The sequence below is a fragment of the Schistocerca americana genome, chromosome 4 (genome assembly GCF_021461395.2).
Source record: "Schistocerca americana isolate TAMUIC-IGC-003095 chromosome 4, iqSchAmer2.1, whole genome shotgun sequence".
In the NCBI taxonomy this organism is placed as follows: domain Eukaryota; kingdom Metazoa; phylum Arthropoda; class Insecta; order Orthoptera; family Acrididae; genus Schistocerca; species Schistocerca americana.
The window spans coordinates 37724004-37742825 of record NC_060122.1 but is presented as its reverse complement, the minus strand read 5'-3'; the positions used below and the strand labels follow the sequence as shown (position 1 = coordinate 37742825).

At 41.8% G+C, this 18822-nt stretch overlaps 1 protein-coding gene across 1 annotated transcript in view; it reads left to right on the top strand.

Moving 5' to 3' along the window:
• LOC124613063 overlaps positions 1 to 18822 on the top strand; it is a 118604-nt gene that overhangs the window by 25925 nt on the left and 73857 nt on the right. The gene's annotated exons all lie outside the window — the stretch shown is intronic.

The following is an 18822-nucleotide window of genomic DNA, read 5'->3' as shown; positions in this document are numbered from 1 at the left end:
CCGGATGGGGATGAAATGATGATGAACACAACACAACACCCAGTCCCTGAGCGGAGAAAATCTCCGACCCAGCCGGGAATCGAACCCGGGCCCAGAGGACGGCAATCCGTCACGCTGACCACTCAGCTACTGGGGCGGACTAATATATACTTATTTTGTGTGACACACCAGTATCCAGGCACTTTTAATTAAAGTCTAATTTATATGTTTACTATTCTATTCTAGAATCTTTAGATTTTTTTCTGCATGCACTTGCGTGTGTGTGTGTGTGTGTGTGTGTGTGTGTGTGTGTGTGTGTGTGTGTGTGTATTGTGTCCTGTTTATGAAGCAGTCAGTATTGTTCCATGTCTAAGATATATGGTTCACCTTCACTAGCAATTAGCAGTTCTACTGTATCACAGAAAAGAAAAAGAAATGGAAAGTCCAGCACGGAATAACGACAATATTATGAAAAGGATACATTCCTCTCAGACAGGCACAACAAAAAGACTGTTATACAAGTAATTTTCGGTCAAAAGGCCTTCTTCTAACATAGAAAACTCACACATTCAAGCAAGCACAATCACACAAACATGACAACTGCTGAGGCCATACTGCATAAAACTGTGCCTGATAGGAGAAACAATGTGAGCGGTGGGGGCAAGGAGGAGGCCAGGACATGGTGGGGTGATAGCAGGGAAGGGGGGGGGGGAGGGTGCAGTGCTGCTTGTGGGAGCATGCAGGGATGTGATGGGGGCAGGGTAGCTGCACTTGCAAGGACTGAGGGGGGTGGAGACAGAGAATGAGAGAATAGAAGGAGGGGGGGAGGGAAGAGGTAGAGGTGTGGGCATTGGTGGAATAGAAGGCTGTCTATTGCTGAAGTGGCAGCAGGAAAGGGGATAGTGGGTGACAGACAGGGGCTGGTGAAGCTACAGGAATGTCGGGTATCCTGCAGGGAGTAATTCCCATCTGCACAATTCAGAATAGCTGCTGTGAAGAGAGGACCCACATGCCGCAGCAGTGAACCAGTCATTGAAGTGAAGTACGTGCTTAGCAACATGTTTGCAACTCTGTGTTCTAGCTGTCTCTTGGTCACAGTTTGTCAGTGGCCGCTTGCTGCTTGTCAAGTCCATATAATATAACACAGTGATTACAACTTACTTTGCAGTTCACATGACTGCTTTCAAAGGTAGCTCTACCTTCGACAGGACAGGTGACATTTATGACCAGACTTGAGCAAGTGATGGAGGGATGATGTATGGGACAAGCCTTGCGTCTAGCTCTGTTACAGAGTTATGGGACATGAGCGGTTGGACAACGATATTCTGTAGACTGGGTGATGGAATAAAATGTGGAACGGATGGTGAAGTGGTAGGAGTGTGAGGGGAATGGTAATATGGCAAACCAATTTACAAACACACCTTAAAAATAGATTTATTGTTAGTCTCTTCAGAACTTTAAACACTCGAACACAGATCGTCAATTAAGAAAACTTTAAACAAACTCTGATAACCATCATTGAAGAACACTGTTAACACAACAACTCAGATTGTTGACAGTAAAATAATATTGACAATAAAAAATATATACATAGAATTCCAAGAATCTACAAGTGTGACCTTCTCCTTAAAACAAATAATTACAGCTCATAATTTCACAAACGGCTGATTCGAGAAATCACTCAAGACCATTAGTTAACAATAAATACAATCCTTGTGAATCTATTGACAACCGGGAGATTAACAACAGTACCTAATCTGTGGAGTGAGGCGGTTTACGTGCCACAATACTGGCATTTGTTTTACCAATGGTAGGTCCAGCTGGTCTTTGTCCTAACAACAGTCCACGTCTTCGCCCTTCCGGCTAGAATAACTTATGATACCTGTAACATAAACTTATTAGCAGCAGACATAGACAAGAAGTCATAGCGCTTAATTAAAATGTTTAATAATGGTATTAAACATACGTAACCTCACACACACAAACACATAAAATTTGCCGTGAAAAGCAGTTACAAGTATTAGAATTATACATTGGCATTAAACAACACAAGCCCATTTAATTTTAATCTTTTAATTTTGCTGTGTGTGATTTAAGACAGTAGATGATTGCTCCCTGTCATACCAACAATTTGAATGACTTCAAGACACTTCAAGTAAGAACTAACCATTTGACCAATGCAAACAAGAGCACTTGACTTTATGAAACGATTCCGGACCAACAGTAGCGCAAACAATTTAAGCCAGTTACTCGTATTCCACCTGCTTGGTTTACGAAAAGCGACGAGGTCAGTCCATTAATCGTACTAGAATTGTAAATAATTCAGTGATCATTTGCAGAGCTAATATATACATAACGTTTGAGTAAAAGGAACTGCACAAAACAAGCACAAAATATCTACAGCTTGGTAAAACAATAACAACAGCACACATTAGTTCTCTAAATACGAACACCGCACTAAATTACAGCCAAGTAAAGTTAAGAGATTGCTTAATGGGTGAAATAAACTTGAACAGTAAAACGAGGGCAAATTACTAACATCAAATCACTTTGACCAAAAAGCTGTTTCAAAACATACACTCAGTAGTGCAACCAGGTCACAGAATAGTACATAACAGCACAGCTGTACCTGTACTGCGGCAGGGCGGCTTGCCCTCTCACTGTCCTTTAATCAATCGGTCCACCTACCAGGGTAAGGTACGTAGGTACTGCGATGGTAGATACTGGTTTAGCCGTCAAAAACAGCGTTGAACAAAATTCGACCGAATACCTACCAGGGAAAGGTCACATAACTCCAGTCCATGGATAGTAGCTGCAACTTACTTAAACTATCGAACGTCCGGGATACTTGAGCGAGTCGCTTGAAAAAAAAGTCAAAAATTTCCTTTCGGCGCTTTATTGTCTTTAAAACAAGGAAAATGACTATAAAGTCCGTATTTAACATCCCGACGTCAATTATGCAATGTTACTGTCTCTGTAACAAGTTTACACCGAAAAGCAGACAGAAGATATTTAATCTGACCCGATATTTTAAACGTCCTAAACAGTCAGTGACTCACAATCACTTTCGAGGTAACACATCCAGTCTTCCAGTGGGCTTCTTGTGAAGAAATGCTCGCCGTAATGTCTCGTAATTTGCACGAAACGCGTCACGCGGAGTCTATGTACGATTTGAAATTTTCGTACGCGAAATCTCCTAAAATAAATCACTCAAAAATCTCAAACTGTCGTAAAATTCTCAACATTGTAGAAGCTTTTCATCAACTACACGAGCACCGATCAAACGAGCGGATTTCTTCATTTTGGTGCAAATTTGATCAGCGCGATTGAACACAGGTGTTTACCAGAAGACGGATCTCGAGCGACCCATAGAGCTGAAGCACCAATTCTGCACTCCTGTTGGCTAGTATGTTAAGCAGCCAATCATATCGTCTATACTCGCGGTATTTCTAACGTCAACCCATTAGATTACCACAAGCAATTTAGACTAGAAATCTCGTAATTCCGAAACAAAATAAAATTTAACGATAACAAAATGCGATTCCTTTCCACAAAATAAATTATTAATAAATTTAATACTCAACGCCCCTTCTGGCTCACTTTTATAAATTCAGGCTCATTCGGACATACGTCACAAATTCCCCTACTTCACAATCAGTTTTTCACGCATACATTTACATAGTTTTAATAAAATATCACATTCTAACTTAACGTATGCCCTCTATTCACTTTGACAGTCTCTCCACAACACTCACACAGTCAAAACACGATGAAATAATATTTTTCGAAAGTACTTTTAATTACGCTAGAAATTTGTGGTAGTGAAACTTAAGAAAATCCCAGAAAATTAGATTATATGAACTTATCCTCTTGGTTGCAGTTTCAGTTGATACTATAGATGAATACAGTACAGCCGTTTCACAATGCCAGCATGGTTATTATGTGTTTCAGGTAAAAATTTATACCTCCGAAAGCATTGAAGTTATTGAACTGACATTTTAACAGTGTGGTTGTGTTATCCATAGAATTTGGTACACTAAGTATGGAAAAGATCGATTAATATTTAATAAGACTTCTTCAGATTCACAGAGAGTATGTGTAACGTACTGCACGCACCGAACTCTACTGGGGCAGTGGTTATCAATGTTAATCACACATTTTTTGACTCTTTGAGGGCAGGAAATTTTTTAATAATGAAAGCACTTGATTTGTCAAAGTTATAAAACTTCTTACCAAACAAATCAATTTATTTCAATATAATTTCACAATATTTTGCTTACTTTTTAATTACAGGGAATTAAATTGTGGTTACCTCCGTTAACCACCGCCCATAATACCCATTAGTTACTTATTTGTTGAGAAATTTTAAGAGGTAAAATTTTGAACAGTTTTCTTAGGAAATTATTTATACAAACAACTCAAAAGTACATCATTATTGAGAATGAAATGTTTGAAAGCAAGTTTTGCCTTTTCGTAGACAAAGAGGCACATTACACGAAGAAGACATCCACACTGTTCTAACAGGAACAGCACGTGTGCTGGATGCTGCACATCTTCTTGATGTGGCTGTGGCCTGTTTTGGCTGAAGTGCACTACCTTCCAATATGATTTGTTTCTCCACGTGTGGTTTATGTTTACTGAGAGTTACGCTCTTCCCTTTCTGACTTAGGCCACTGCGATGGACAACTGCCTTGGCAAGCACTGCTTCGTACACTTTTCTTCGTAAGTCTTTATTCGTGAATGGTTCAATTTCAATTTCTTTGTGTATGATAAACGCATTCACCACACACACATCAATAAAGTGGAAAAAAGCCTATATCACCATTTTTTACTTTTGCATCACAACCATACTCTCCTTTAGGCGATCAAAATTGTCAACAAAATTTATGCTCCTGTTATAGTCACTCAATTCACGGGGACATGCCGCTACAGTAGTTGATCCGTCTTTTTCCTTCCTATTTACACTTGTGGTGTCACTAGGATCATGCATAGTAGAGATCAAATTCACAGCTCGTTTGTCCGTCCACTTGTAAAATGCTACAACATGATTGCTGACTTTGCTGTCGAAGTCCCCTCGTTTCATCTTTTTATCATCCTTCAGTTTTGGGAGGAATTTACGTGTACGGTTCACAGTTCCAACTGCAAATGATTTCTGGGCTTTTAGTAGGACAAAAAGATTATCAGATGTGAAGAAATTACACATGAAAACAATATGATTTTTGCCATAAAGTTCTTCACATAAATCTGTCACTACCCGTGCACCCAGTCCCAGTTCAGCCTTCTCTGTAGCTAATCTTCCAGTATAAATTTGGAACTTCATATTATAGGCAGATTCATCACACAGCATCCATATTTTATAGCCTCTTTTCACAGGCTTCTTCCTCATGTATTGCTTCATTGAGCTTCCGCCTTTAAATTTCACCACTAACTCATCAATTGCTACTTTTTGATAAAGCTGATGGCTATGTGCAGACCTTTTATTTAACATTTCAACAAGACGCCTTATTTTAAAAACCTTATCAAAATTGGCCTGTCCCCTTTTAGGCATCATCGAGTTGTCATTTGAATGAATATGACTGAGGAGAAAATTGAATCGTTTTACAGTCATCAATTCTGGTGAATAATCATCTGCTTCATTGCTACTCTCTTCAGAACATGATAACACAATATTATCACAGTCGGGTCCTCGAAAAGTAGTTTTGGTATTTCATCATCACTAAGACACCTGCTTGCCACACTGAATGAAAGCTGTGTCCCAGCTGCGCGGTGGTTAGCAGCGCTAAAATATGAAATATATGAACTTGTTTCACGTAACTATTGCACTGAGGGTCATTAGCATGAACTAAATTTACATATGAAAATACTTACTTGGAAATGATAGTAGTATATATGTGCCAAATTTGTTCTTCAAAACGTACACCAACTAAACGGCACAAAACTGCTGCAAAGCAACAAACGAATTGTGCTGTACCAACATCAAGAAAGCAAAATGCGTGGTATCAAATGCCGTGCCATCTCGGGAGAATTCCCTCAACTAACATTCGGTCACCAGGTGTCGTAAAATAGGTGGATAACATTGATAACCACCGCCCTTGAAAGAGATAACGCCTGGTGGTAGCCATTGCCCCTGAGAGAGTGAAGCTGGCACACGGCTCGCCAGGCCCAGTAGCCAGCGCCAGCTGTGCGAGAGTGAGAACCAAAAACGTCTGCTCCCCTGCCAGCTACGCTTGCAGTGCAAGATCACAACTCTTAATTACTTGCTACGTTACTGTACTTTTACTGTAACTATGCTGTGATACACACTAACGCTCTAAACAGCCGCTTAGCCACCAGCGTCTCTGATCGGAAGACAAAAACACGACGATCATTGAAGCCTGTGCGCATGACTCAGGTGGAAAGGATAGTGGGTAGGATAATTTCTCATTTCTGGGCACGACAAGAGTCAGTCGTAACACTGGTATAGAATGTGATTCAGCCACTCTAGTCCTGGATTGTACTGATAGTGTGAAGAGTGCTCCTTTGTGGGCGGTAGGATGGTGGGGGAAGTGGTGGGTGGCTGGAGACTGTAATCTTACCCTCCAACTGATCATTATTAAAATTCTCTGCCTCTCCACAAGTTTTGAAAGCTTCGTGAGGCGTAAATGTGCAAAAGTAAAACTTTTTACTTATCTTCGTTTTCTCGTTTTCTCTTCAGTTCATGGGTCTAGGAGTACATTCTTGATGCTGAAATTTTGACTTACTTGGTTCCAGATGACTAAATAACTGATGAAATAGATCTGTTGCTATGATTTTCTTTTGTTATATCTCAGTCTTCTATATCACTCCGACTTAGCAATCTCCATTTTCGTACAACCATCAATTACATTGTTGTAGACAAAATTAAAGAATACTTACGTTTCCATCAGAGGCGTGCCCACTACTACCTACATTCTGTGGTACTCAACAATATTCCAAAGAGTACACAAAACAAAAGAGTTAACAAAGTTTCTCGAAAAAAGAAGAATTTTCACCGGGTTACATCATTATTTTATAAATGAGTCCAGAAATAAATTTAATAAATATCGTCAGGTTATGCAAATTAATAACAGGAATTTTAACTATTCCAGAAATTTCGTAATTTCAAGTATTTCTAGAAGAAGAGTTATTTTATCTGTATGTACAGAGTACTACCAAATTAATTTCTTTTTATACATTTTACCCTAAAATATAATACATCATATACAAAAACAAATGAAATTATTTTAGTGAAACAGCTGAGAATTTTCATCTATACAAATTCGAGATTAATCCTGGTATCAGCTACATTTATAAAAAAGGTAATGTTTGAGGAGGATGTACCATTACAAGAGGCAATTCCAGGAGATCTGTTCCTCCATCAGGTCAGGAGGCTAATTTCGGTGAGTGAAGGCCTCAGTGAGACCCTTGGTATGTTTGAAGAGGGACTGCTCATCACTGGAAATGTGTTGGCCACTGGTGGCTATGCTGTATGTAATGAGTGGCGACTATTGATCCGAAGGTATCACTTGTAGCTGGTAGGTCTGATACGGATGGAGGTACTGATGTAGCCATCTTTGAGGTGGATGTCAACATTAGGAAGCTGGCTTTTTGTGTTCAGGAGGACCAGATTAAGTGAATGAGGAAGAAGGTGCTGCATTTCAGGAGAAATGTGGCTAGAATGTCCTCATCCTTGGCCAAGACCACGAAAATATCATCAATGAATCGGAACCAGGAGAGGTGTTTGGGATTCTGGGTGGTTAGGAAGGGCTACTCTACTTGACCCATGAACGGGTTGGGATTGGATGGAACCATAGAAGTGGCCATTGTTGCACCATGGATTTGTTCGTAGGTAATGCTTCCATAGGTGAAGGAATTGTGGTTGAGGATATAGTAGGTCCTGACGCCCAGGAAGGAAGTTGTAAGTTCGGAGTCAGTTAGGCATTGGGAAAGGTGGTGTCCAATAGTCGCAACGCCATGGGAACTAGGGATATCAGTAGAGGGAGGTGGCATCAATAGTAATGAGCAGGTTGCCATGTACTAAAGGAACAGTAACTGTAGACAATTGGTGGAGGAAATGGTTGGTTTCTTTGATATTGGAGGTAATAGGCTGAATGTGTTGGTCTATGAGAGCAGAGATTCTCTCAGTGGCAGCACAATAACTGGCCACAGTTGGCAGTCTTTATGAAGCATAACCAAGGTAGGAGAACAGGGAGTGGTAGGAGTGAGCAGAGATATTGTCAGGGGAGAGGTTCTGCGATGGCTCTAACGATTTGAGGAGGGACTGGAGATCATGTTGTATTTCTAGAATGGGGTCATTGTGACAGGACTTGCTGGCAGATGAATCTGACAGCTGGTGGACTCCTCCTACCTGGTAACCAATGCGATTCAAAACAACAATGGTGGATTCTTTGTCAGCAAGTAGGATTATAAGACCAGGATCAATTTTTAGTCGGTTGTGTCTCCTTCTGCAGATATAAGTTTGTCTTCCATGGTTGTTGGAGGAATGATGGTGAGACAAGATTTCAGGTAAAGAAATTCTGGAACATTAAGAGGGTGTTATTAGGGAGCAGTGGGAGCTGGGTTATGGTCATCTCATTTCAATTCTCCATCCAACCATGATCCACATCCCACTGTCACCAAATAACCCCCTCTTAAAATTCCAGAACTTCTTAGCTGAAACCTTGCCTCACCATCATTCTCCAAATCCCTCAATATGGAAGCCAACGTTACATATGCAGAAAGAACAGCAATCAACCACCTAAAAATTGATCCTGGTCTCATAATTCTACCTGTTGACAAAGGCTACACCACTGTTGAACCACAGTGATTACTGTGGCAGAAGCATCAGCTGTCAGATTCGTCCAACTAAATACCCTTCCATGGTTACCTCATTCTAGAAATATAACAGGATCCCCAGTCTGTCCTCGAATTGTTAGGCCCATCCCAGAATCTCTCCTGTTACTATCACTCTCCTGACCCCTAGCACTCCCTGCATTTCTACCTTGTACATACTTCATTAAATCCATAATCCAGACTACTCAGGATGCCCCACTGTAGTCAGTTACTGGGCTGCCACTAAGAGAATCTCAGCTCTAGTGGAACGACACATTCAGCCTGTAACTCACCTTCCTATACCAAAGACATCAACCATTTCCTCCACTGACTGTCCACAGTTCCTGTTCCTTTACCACATGGCATCTTGCTCGTCAATATCGATACCACCTGCCTGTGCACTAACATCCAAAATGCCCAGGGCCTTATGGTCTTCCCACTACCCAACAGACTCAAACCCTAAAACCTTGTCACAATTACCAATATACGTTACCCAAAATTACTTCACATTTGAAGGCATCATCTACAAACAAACCCATGGTACAGAAATGGACCTTCACATGGCATCCTGCACAAACATTTTCATGGGCCATCTGGAGGAATTGTTCCTAATCACACAGAATCCCAAATCCCTCACCTGGTTTAGATTCTTAGACAATATTGTCATGATTTAGACTGAGGGTGAAGACCCCATAACCACTCTCCCACAGAAGCAGAACACCTTCTGCCCCATTAGCTTCACCTTGTCTTCCTCAGCCCAACACTCACCTTCCTCAATGTTGACATGCACCTCAAAGACAGCTACATCAGTACCTCCATCGACCACACCTACCAGTCACAAGCAACATTGTTAGCTGCCACACCTTCCATACCAAGATGTCCCTTCCATGCAGCCCAGCCACCCATTGACATCAAATCTGTAATCATGAGCAATCCCTCTACTACAGATACACCAAGTTCCACTGACCCTTCTCAGACCGGAATTATCCTCCCAGCCTTGTACATTAACATACTCCTATATCTTGCCATTTCATTCATCTACCATCTACCACAATTCCACCATCCAGTCACAAAGTAGTACTCGCCTCATGTGATCTGTACAGCCCAGGACTGGAGCAACTGAATCACATTCTCCACCAGGGTTTCCATTATCTCTCATCACGCTCAGAAATGAGGAATAACCTACCCACTATCCTTCCCACCCCTCCAACAATGGCACTCAACCAACCAGCCTATACAATATCTTGTCTACCCCTTTTCGACACCTGCTCCCAACCCCTTGCCTCGTGTGTCATAGCTCTGTAAGAGACCTAGATGGAAAACTTGTACATCATTCCACTATCACCTACTCAAGTCTGGTCATAAGTGTCATCTATCCTGTCGAAGGTACCTTTGAAAGCAGTCATGTGAACTAAAAAGTAAGTTGCAACCATTGTGTTACCTGAGCATGACAACCAGCAATCTTTCTCTTTTCATGAATGGCCACTGTCAGGCTGTGGCCAAGAGACAGCTGGACCACAGAGCTGCTGAACATGTTGCTCAACACAATGTGTTCCACTTCAGTGACTACTTCATTGTCCATAGCAACAGTTTCCATTGTACCAACAGCAGCTCTTCTGAATTGTGCAGAAGGAAAGTCTGCTTGCAATAAATCCCACATTCCTGTATTACCCCTGGCCTCAACCTTCGCTAGTCTTTGCCTGTCAGCCACATACTGCAATCCCTGCTCCCACTCCAGCACCACACAGCCTTCTACTCCACCAAAGCATGCACTAGTCTCTTCTTTTCCACTCCCTCCCCCCCGCCCCTTTCATCCCTGCATGTTCCAAAAAGCAGCACTATAGCCTCACCACTTAGCCTCCTCTTTACTTCCACCACCCAGATTGTTTCTCCTATAAGGCATAGCTGATTGCAGTCTGGCCTCAGTGTGTGTGAGTTGTGCTTGTATGAACTTGTGTGCGTTCTCTGTTTTAGAAGAAGGCCTTTCGGCTGAAAGCTTACATGTGTAGCGGTCTTTTTATTGGGCCTGTATGCAACTCAGCATCGCTGTGTGGTGAGAAGCAACGAATCGTTCTCCTAATATTGTCAAAAAGAAAAGAAATATACACTATTATTACTTAACTAGACTAAATTACTGTGGCCTGTGTTTCCTGTTTGTCTTCAAGACTCTCAGTTCCCACAGGACCTTGTTAAATATTGCAGGTACCAAATACGGAATCATAATTAGTGTTCAAAAGATTCACTAATGGATGCCCACAAGTGTCGATTTGCAGACCTGTTCCCTGAAAGATCACCATTCAGTACACAAGGAGAAGGAGATCATAGCCACCATTACATTGTGATCCCCACTGTGACACTTTCATTAACCACTGGATACCATCCGTTCTTTCAAGAAGTCCATACCATTTTAGATGCTTCCTCTCTATGATCTACATTATTCGTTTTCTCGACACCCTTAGTCTCTCTCATGTTGTCCGCCTGCTTAGATGGCTGGCAACGTGCTTGCCTCCCATGCAAGCGGGCCTGGGTTCGATTCCCGACTGGGATGGAGATTTTCTCCGCTCGTGGACTGGGTATTGTGTTTTCCTCATCATCATTTCATCCTCATCACCGGCGAGCAAGTCGCCCATTGTGGCGTCGACTGCAATAACACTTGCACTTGGCGGCCGAACTTCCCCACATGGGGCCTCCCGGCCAACGATGGTATACGCTCATTTCCATTTTTTTCTCCCTTATTACTGTTTGTGTGGTGCCGTATAAAATTGCGGTGCCACACGCAAGTCAGCAGTGCATATTAATACCACAGACATTAGCGATGTCTCGCTGAAATCTGAACGATGTAAGGAAGAGGCTGAAAAAGATATGCCCTCTCTCAGCACAGTAGCACCCTTGCATGGAGGTCAATTTCGAGCCAAGTATGGAGGTCCTCTTTCCAGTTTGTGACCTCAGCTGAAGCAGTCAGCATCATCGAGTGGAACTACAATGTCATTGAAGGCGTACATAAATGTACTTATGTATATGTTTAACATTGTACTTCAAGAGAAGAGTTTGTTAATTCATGCATGAAGTTATGCTTCAATAGTCAATGACAGTTGTAAATTATCAGGCAGTGCTGTGCCAAAGAATTGTATCAAATTAAGTAAACCTTTCTATCATTTATGTAATAAAGTTAACTAATATTTCATCTGTTGTAGTTATGATGAGTCATCTCCAAGAGCAATCAAAGAACCCATATTTATAGACGGCCGATTGTTTTGTCTGGGTATAATAATTTGGTGAACAGTTCAGTTTGGAGATGTCACAACTTCTCCTCCATAAGTCCATCTCTAGTGAAAGCAACCTGTTTCTCTGACACTTGTTTACTTCCTATCTCTCTGCTCCATATGTGGCGATGTTTTCAACACCTGAACAAGATAGCAGCTGTGGAATTCAGTTTATCATTTTGTTATTCTACAGGACCGAGTTCAGTTGTTGATTGGCCTCTCGTCCTGCCCTCGTTTATTATTTATGTCGTTTTTCCTTTTTTCGTTTGATGTATCATAGCCCTAATATGCTTAAAACGCATTTCCAAATCTTACTGTCTCCAATCTCCAGAACCCCTATGGTATAGTCGCCGAACTTCAGATATTCGGTTTTTGTCAAGCTAATTGCGATGCCCCGTTTCTCATATTCCTCTGTTACCTTCCAAAGCGTGTGCAAAGCATCATCCTGGTCTCCTGTTATGATGACCTGGTCGTCATGTGAAGAGAAGTGTGCGAGACTTTATCTCTCACAGGGACTCCCACGTCTTTGCTTCGAGTATTTCCTCCACGTGGCTTTTAAATAGTGTCAGTACTACAGCACACCCTAGGCGTAACCTATTTTTAAAAGGAAACTCCCGTGACACTGCGTTTCCTACTGTGACTGCCCTCACACAGTTCGTATAGAACTGTTGAACAATTGAAACGCCACAGTTCTTCATATATGTCCATAGTCTGTTTTTTGGCACCGTATTACAGGCCTTCTGCAAATCCGCGAAGCCTAAATGGGTCTTATCCCTCTGGTAATTCTATTCTCTGTTAGATTCCGTAATGTGAATATTTCATCAATACATGAGCTTACTGATCTGAAACGAATCTGTTCTTCAAAGTTACAGAAGTTACCATCTCTGTTCTTTCTTTCAAGGCTCTCCAATATAACTGTGCTTGTGACAGCATCACATTTAGGCTCCAGTAATTTTCACGATCCTGCCTAATCGCCTTCTTATAGATAATGGACTTTTTTAACTGCATGGGTACCCAGACTCATTCCAAACACTTATTATACAACTGGACCAAGATATCATACACAACCATAGGAGCTGCCTTTATTATGTCTATTCTGTGTGGACCCACCAAGTTCCCATTTTTCATTTACCAATTTCTTGCTAGGCTTTCTTCCTTTCCAATTGGACATTCCGTGTATGAATTCCTTTCCTTTCTCCGTGAGCAAGGCTTGGTAATATTTAACAACTCCTTCATTCTTATTAGAGTGTCCCCAACTTCATTTTTGTTTTCGACTCTCATGATCTTTAGTATGTTCCACTCTCTGTTTCCTCTAGTAACACCTAAGATTTCTACTATACTCTCTCTGACTGTCTGCCACTTCTCATTAGCACTACTAATGGCCCTTTGTGGTTCTTTCTGCATAATTCAAAGTGTTTTAAGCCCTTCATCAAGTCGAATGCGCAGCCACTTATACAGGCCTCCTGTTTCATCTACACCAATTTCTCTACTTCCTCATTCTACCGAGAGTTCCTACTCTCTGTCCCCATTTTTTTTCTTACCCAGAGCTACAAAGGCTGGCCTATATATTATTGCTTTAACTCATTGGTACACATTCTCCACAGTGTCACCTATCATATGTGATGCCTTGGCTTCCAGCATAAATCGCTAAGGAAAACGCACTGAATACTCCTGCAAACCTCCTGAGCCTCTGAGGACCATACTTGCCACCTCTTCAGCATTTCAGGTACTACTTTTTTCCATCTAAAGATAAAACAGGTACCTTGTTTCGCTCCCCATATATTAATGTACTGACTTATGCCTAAACCATCCTTTCATTATCATTTAATACATTTGCGCCATGCTGAACAACACCCAGTACGTAGACACATGTGATCAGTAACTAAAATTTCTTTTGGATCACTTATCTTCTCCAGTGATCCCTTAAGCTACGCATAACATTTATGTTTTTCTTGTATCTTGGCGTCGGCATTTGGCGCATACACTGTCATGATCATGACTGAGTGCCCCAATAATTCTATTTGCACGTGCAGGATCCTTTCACCAATATGATCCCAGGATTTTATATATTTCTTGCATTTTTTCCCTAATTGCTACGAAGACCTACTTCTGGCTCTCTCCTCTGTTCGCACCGCTCTGTACAAATGGATATAACCATTCTATTCCTCCGTATCTTTGCTTCGCTTCTACCTTTTGGTTAGGGCTACTACGTCGATATTATTTTTTTTTTATTTCACGAAATACTTCCTCAGCTTTAGTGGAAATGCCCTGGAACTTTCATGTACCTAAATTAATTGCCCTCTCTGCTCCAAATTTTGTTTTCCAGAAATACAAACCTATTCATCTGAGGGTATTTTAAAGGGAAACTTTGCCTTGGCATCTTTTACATGTGACGGGGTACAGACCCAACAACCCAATGCCGCCTTGAAGGATCGGATAATCTTTACTCACGGTTTTCTTCCATTAGGACGACTGCCTGCCTAGGCTGAGCTGTTCAATCTACCTCAGTCTCATTAACTTCTCTGCCCTCTCGACCATTGGGATGTCACTGCTGATGCTGCTCTGCCCTTGAGGCCGTTGTTTCCTGTGTGCCGATTATTCAATGGCGCAAGAGGTTCGCCTTTCACCCTCTACCGTTAGCTGCATAACGCAGAAAGGAAAAGATATTTAACCAAATCGAGGAGGAAGAGCTATATAGTGTGTGCAATGTGTTTGTCCAGTAGCAACACGCGCACTTTTGGTCTAACTCCAGCGATGTCGTTATCTTGCACCCGTTTTCGAAACGAAATTTGGCTTCAGAAGGGAATTTCTGTGGTCAGTTTCTCACTAAGATACACTTTACATGTATCCTTGAGAAATACCTACTCTGAGAAGATTTCTGGATTTCTGGATTTCGATGGTCTACAAAGTGGGGCCAACGCTTATGTGGCTCTTCCTTTCTTATTTCGCGGTTCTGGGGAACCTTTTCTGCCAATTTCTGGCAGTCACACCCGATTTAACTTCCTACAATCACAAAATTTGGCAAACTGGAAATTGTCTTTAACTTATCATCCGTGAGTTAATGTGGTTGTTAAGGGTTCCCCTCGCCGGCTCTACATCCTTGTTGTCAGCAGCTTTCATAAATACGGTGGTTGCTTAATAACAGACCTAACCGTGTTCAATCTTCGCATTTATTTTTATTTTTATTTTTATTTATTTATTTATTTATTTTTTTTTTTTTTTTTGGGGGGGGGGGGGGGGGGCATTGGTTACCTTTGCCTTCCGTCCTACAGAAGCATTAGAGGGCACCAGTTTGGTTGCTAATGTCTACAGTTATTTTGTTTTTCCGGTTTTTCGTTTTATTCTTTGGGTACTCCGATTTCGGTCTGTAGAGTTTGTACTTCTTTGGCCGCATATGGTGCGAGCAGGTTCTTCAGGTTCGCATCCCCAGCTCGGAGTTCCTCGTCATCACCTTCGAGTTTGGCTCCGTCAAGTGTCCAGTAACGTAGCCGGTTCTTTGTTTACATGTCAGGTACCACACCCAGTGTCCCCATTAATTTCTGTGTGAGTTCATTGGATACTTCGTCAGATCCTTGAGGAAGAGCTGTTGGGCACTTCCACAGTTAATATTTATTCATTACAACTTCAGCTTGGAGCCAGTAATGTTTTCTTTAGTTAGTCTCTACTTAACCAACGAAACAGTTGTTATATTTTTGGGTTCCATGTTTTAGTGAGTTACCAGTAGATATGAATAATCGCGAAGAACAGCTGAAACACACTGATACAATGACAAAAGCTATAACTTAGACATGTACAGAAACTTTCGAATATGTATGTGTTTGCAGTTTGCTCCGCTGAAAGCAAGAAAAAAATATTGACTTATATCGTGTCTGAAAAGCATATATGCTTTGTTTATCCGTGTTATTATCACATCCGCTTCCCCTGACGCTTAAAAAATTTTGATAGAGTCTGATGATTCGCCCATCCTTAGACTTCACTCGACTTTCTGATGCATGAATATGTTCGTAAATGCAATTATCTTTGCTTCAAAAGCGAATCCGTTTGAGGGTTCCTACCGTTTGAGGGTCGGATTTAACAACAATTGTGGAACCGGTTCCTTCTCTGTAGGAAAATAATTTTATTGCCTTTGACGACTATTTATTATCACGTTTGTGTGATTTTCACTTAAGTTACAGGTGTGGCGACTTATTTCGTACTTTAAATGATGTTGGTATTATATTCCATACAGGTTTCCTACATTCCACATTCAGTGATTTGGCTGCAAATGTAGCTAAAATAACGACACTTCAGTGGGTAGATATATCATGTCTTCCTGCAAAAGGTCACATTTTATGATGATTACCAGCAATTCTGGGACTGATGACCTCAGAAGTTAAGTCCCATAGTTCTCAGAGCCATTTGAGCCACCAGCAATTCTTTGTTATTAAATGTAAACGACATTATTCAGTAAATATCTACCACGTGTAAGAGAATCGTAAAATAGCTGTCCTGTGGTGTATCACACTTCCCAGGGTCCTTAGAAAATTAAGGATGACAAATGTGGTGTAATTTCTTAGCTCTTCCCGTTTTTAATGGCACTAAATATACTCCCTGTTGTAAAAGTATGTTATAAATCAATATAAACGTTAGTCCTAGCACTCATCCGATATCGTATTCAGAAGTGTCGCTTGCTGACCGCTTGGGACGCAGTTGTCGTTGTGCGTAACAAGAACGAGACGGAGTGTCGCGGCTGTTAGGTTAGGCCCTGGCTGCACTCTGTTCACTGAGGCAGCCGCCGCGGCGTGCAGTATGCGGCTGTGTGGGAGAGCAGCTGGTGGCGGCTCGAGGATCCACACGGCCGGCATGACGACACGCTCTAGACCTCTCCACTCACCTCGCAAACGAGTGCTGACTTACGAGCGCACTAACGCAAACACCGCTCTTGCGTGAGGCCTCGGGTCTGCTTAGACTGGCGGACTGCTTCCTAAAGGGCTGTACGAGCAGTGATCTGTGATCTTGGGTGGCCGAGCGGTTCTAGGCGCTACAGTCTGGAACCGCGCGATCGCTACGGTCACAGGTTCGAATCCTGCCTTGGGCATGGATGTGTGTGATGTCCTTCGTCTACTTAGGTTTCTAAGTTCTAGGGGACTGATGACCTCACAAGTTAAGTCCCATAGTGCTCAGAGCCATTTGAACCATTTTTTGTGATCGTGGCACATGTGGTCAGCGTGTAGAAAATCCCTCCGGCCAGTGGATGAATCCCGGTGCCGCCGCTTCTTCTCTATTCGAGCAGCTCCTGACCGAGGCTTGTGAGGCTGAGCGGACCCCATTCCAGACCTCCACACTTCAGAAAATTCTGAGGATGTACCAGGAATTGAACTTTCGTCCTTCTGCTTCAATTCAGTGACACTACCTGTTCGTCTGATATGTGCACAACACACACTGCATAGTTTACACTATCGAATACACACAGTAAATACGTGGTCACGAAACACACGTAGCACATGTGAACATAAATACCACAACCAATATCTTAAGCTACTAAAACAATGCCTAAGTGCGAAGTCACACGATGCTGAGACTGACTCGGCAGCTGTGTCGCCGACGTTTCTAAAACTTACGTGTAATCTCGAAAAGAGGAAGTAAAAAAGACGGTAGGTAAATGATCACTGAACAAGAGTGTTAGGATTTTCCCATACTCCTGAATTTTCCCAGCTGTGTGGGAAAGAAGTGCCACTGCTTAGAATAAGCATCCAATTTAAACATTTATACTCATAAGGTCTGGCCAATGTTAATAGTTTGGTATAGTCTCTGTGTCGAGATTACGATTTGGAGTCCAAAGGAATCTATCTACGATCCTCAGTTGTAGAGAAGATTCTTCGGGTTTTTTCAAGGTGGTCAGTCTAAATTGTCCACAGATAAAACCCTGTTCAAGATACTGAAATATAAGTAGTGATGTATTGGGGTTTCTGGACAACCTTTCCACCAACGTACCAAAACCAGAGAAAATTAATTGAAAACAGCATGGAACACGATTTTTACGAAAATAAGGAGAAAACTGTGTTAACTAAGGAAAAAATACACAATTTTCTAACACATTTTAGTGCTTAAACCAACACTATAATCATCATCATCATCATCATCATCACCTCAGTCATTTTCTGTTGGTGGCGCCGAGTGGCCGTGCTGTTTGAGGCGCCATGTCACGGATTGCTCGGCCCCTCCCGCCGGAGGTTCGAGTCCTCCTTCGGGCATGGGCGCGTGTGTGTCGTTCTTACCATAAGTTAGTTTAAGTAGTGTGTAAGTCTGGGGACCGATGACCTCAGCAGTTTGGTTCCTCAGGAATTCACACACATTACAACTTTTTTTCTGCTAAAGAAACACTTCCAATGTCCAAGAGGTCCAGCTTGTTCTTTAAAGTTTTAAACTGAAGAACTTTAAATAGTAAACGAACTTACTCAATAACCTCTGGTGGTTCCTCATCTAGCACCATCTTCTCCTCATCTACCATCGTCTTTTCTGGTCTCATTTATAAAGAAAAGAATTTCTGTATCATAATGTTTCCCTTACTCATCCAACTGTTGTGTGAGTCATCAAAAACTAACTATTTGATGCAGACTTCGACATCCTTCTTCCCTAAAACTTTCTCAACGCGGTACTACACATTGGGAAACCTCGTCTTCTGTAGTTCATATTCATAAAAATTTCCTTATATGTCTTCACCATCCATGGCTTTCGGCTTGTATGTGATTGGATTAGAAAGGAAAACACT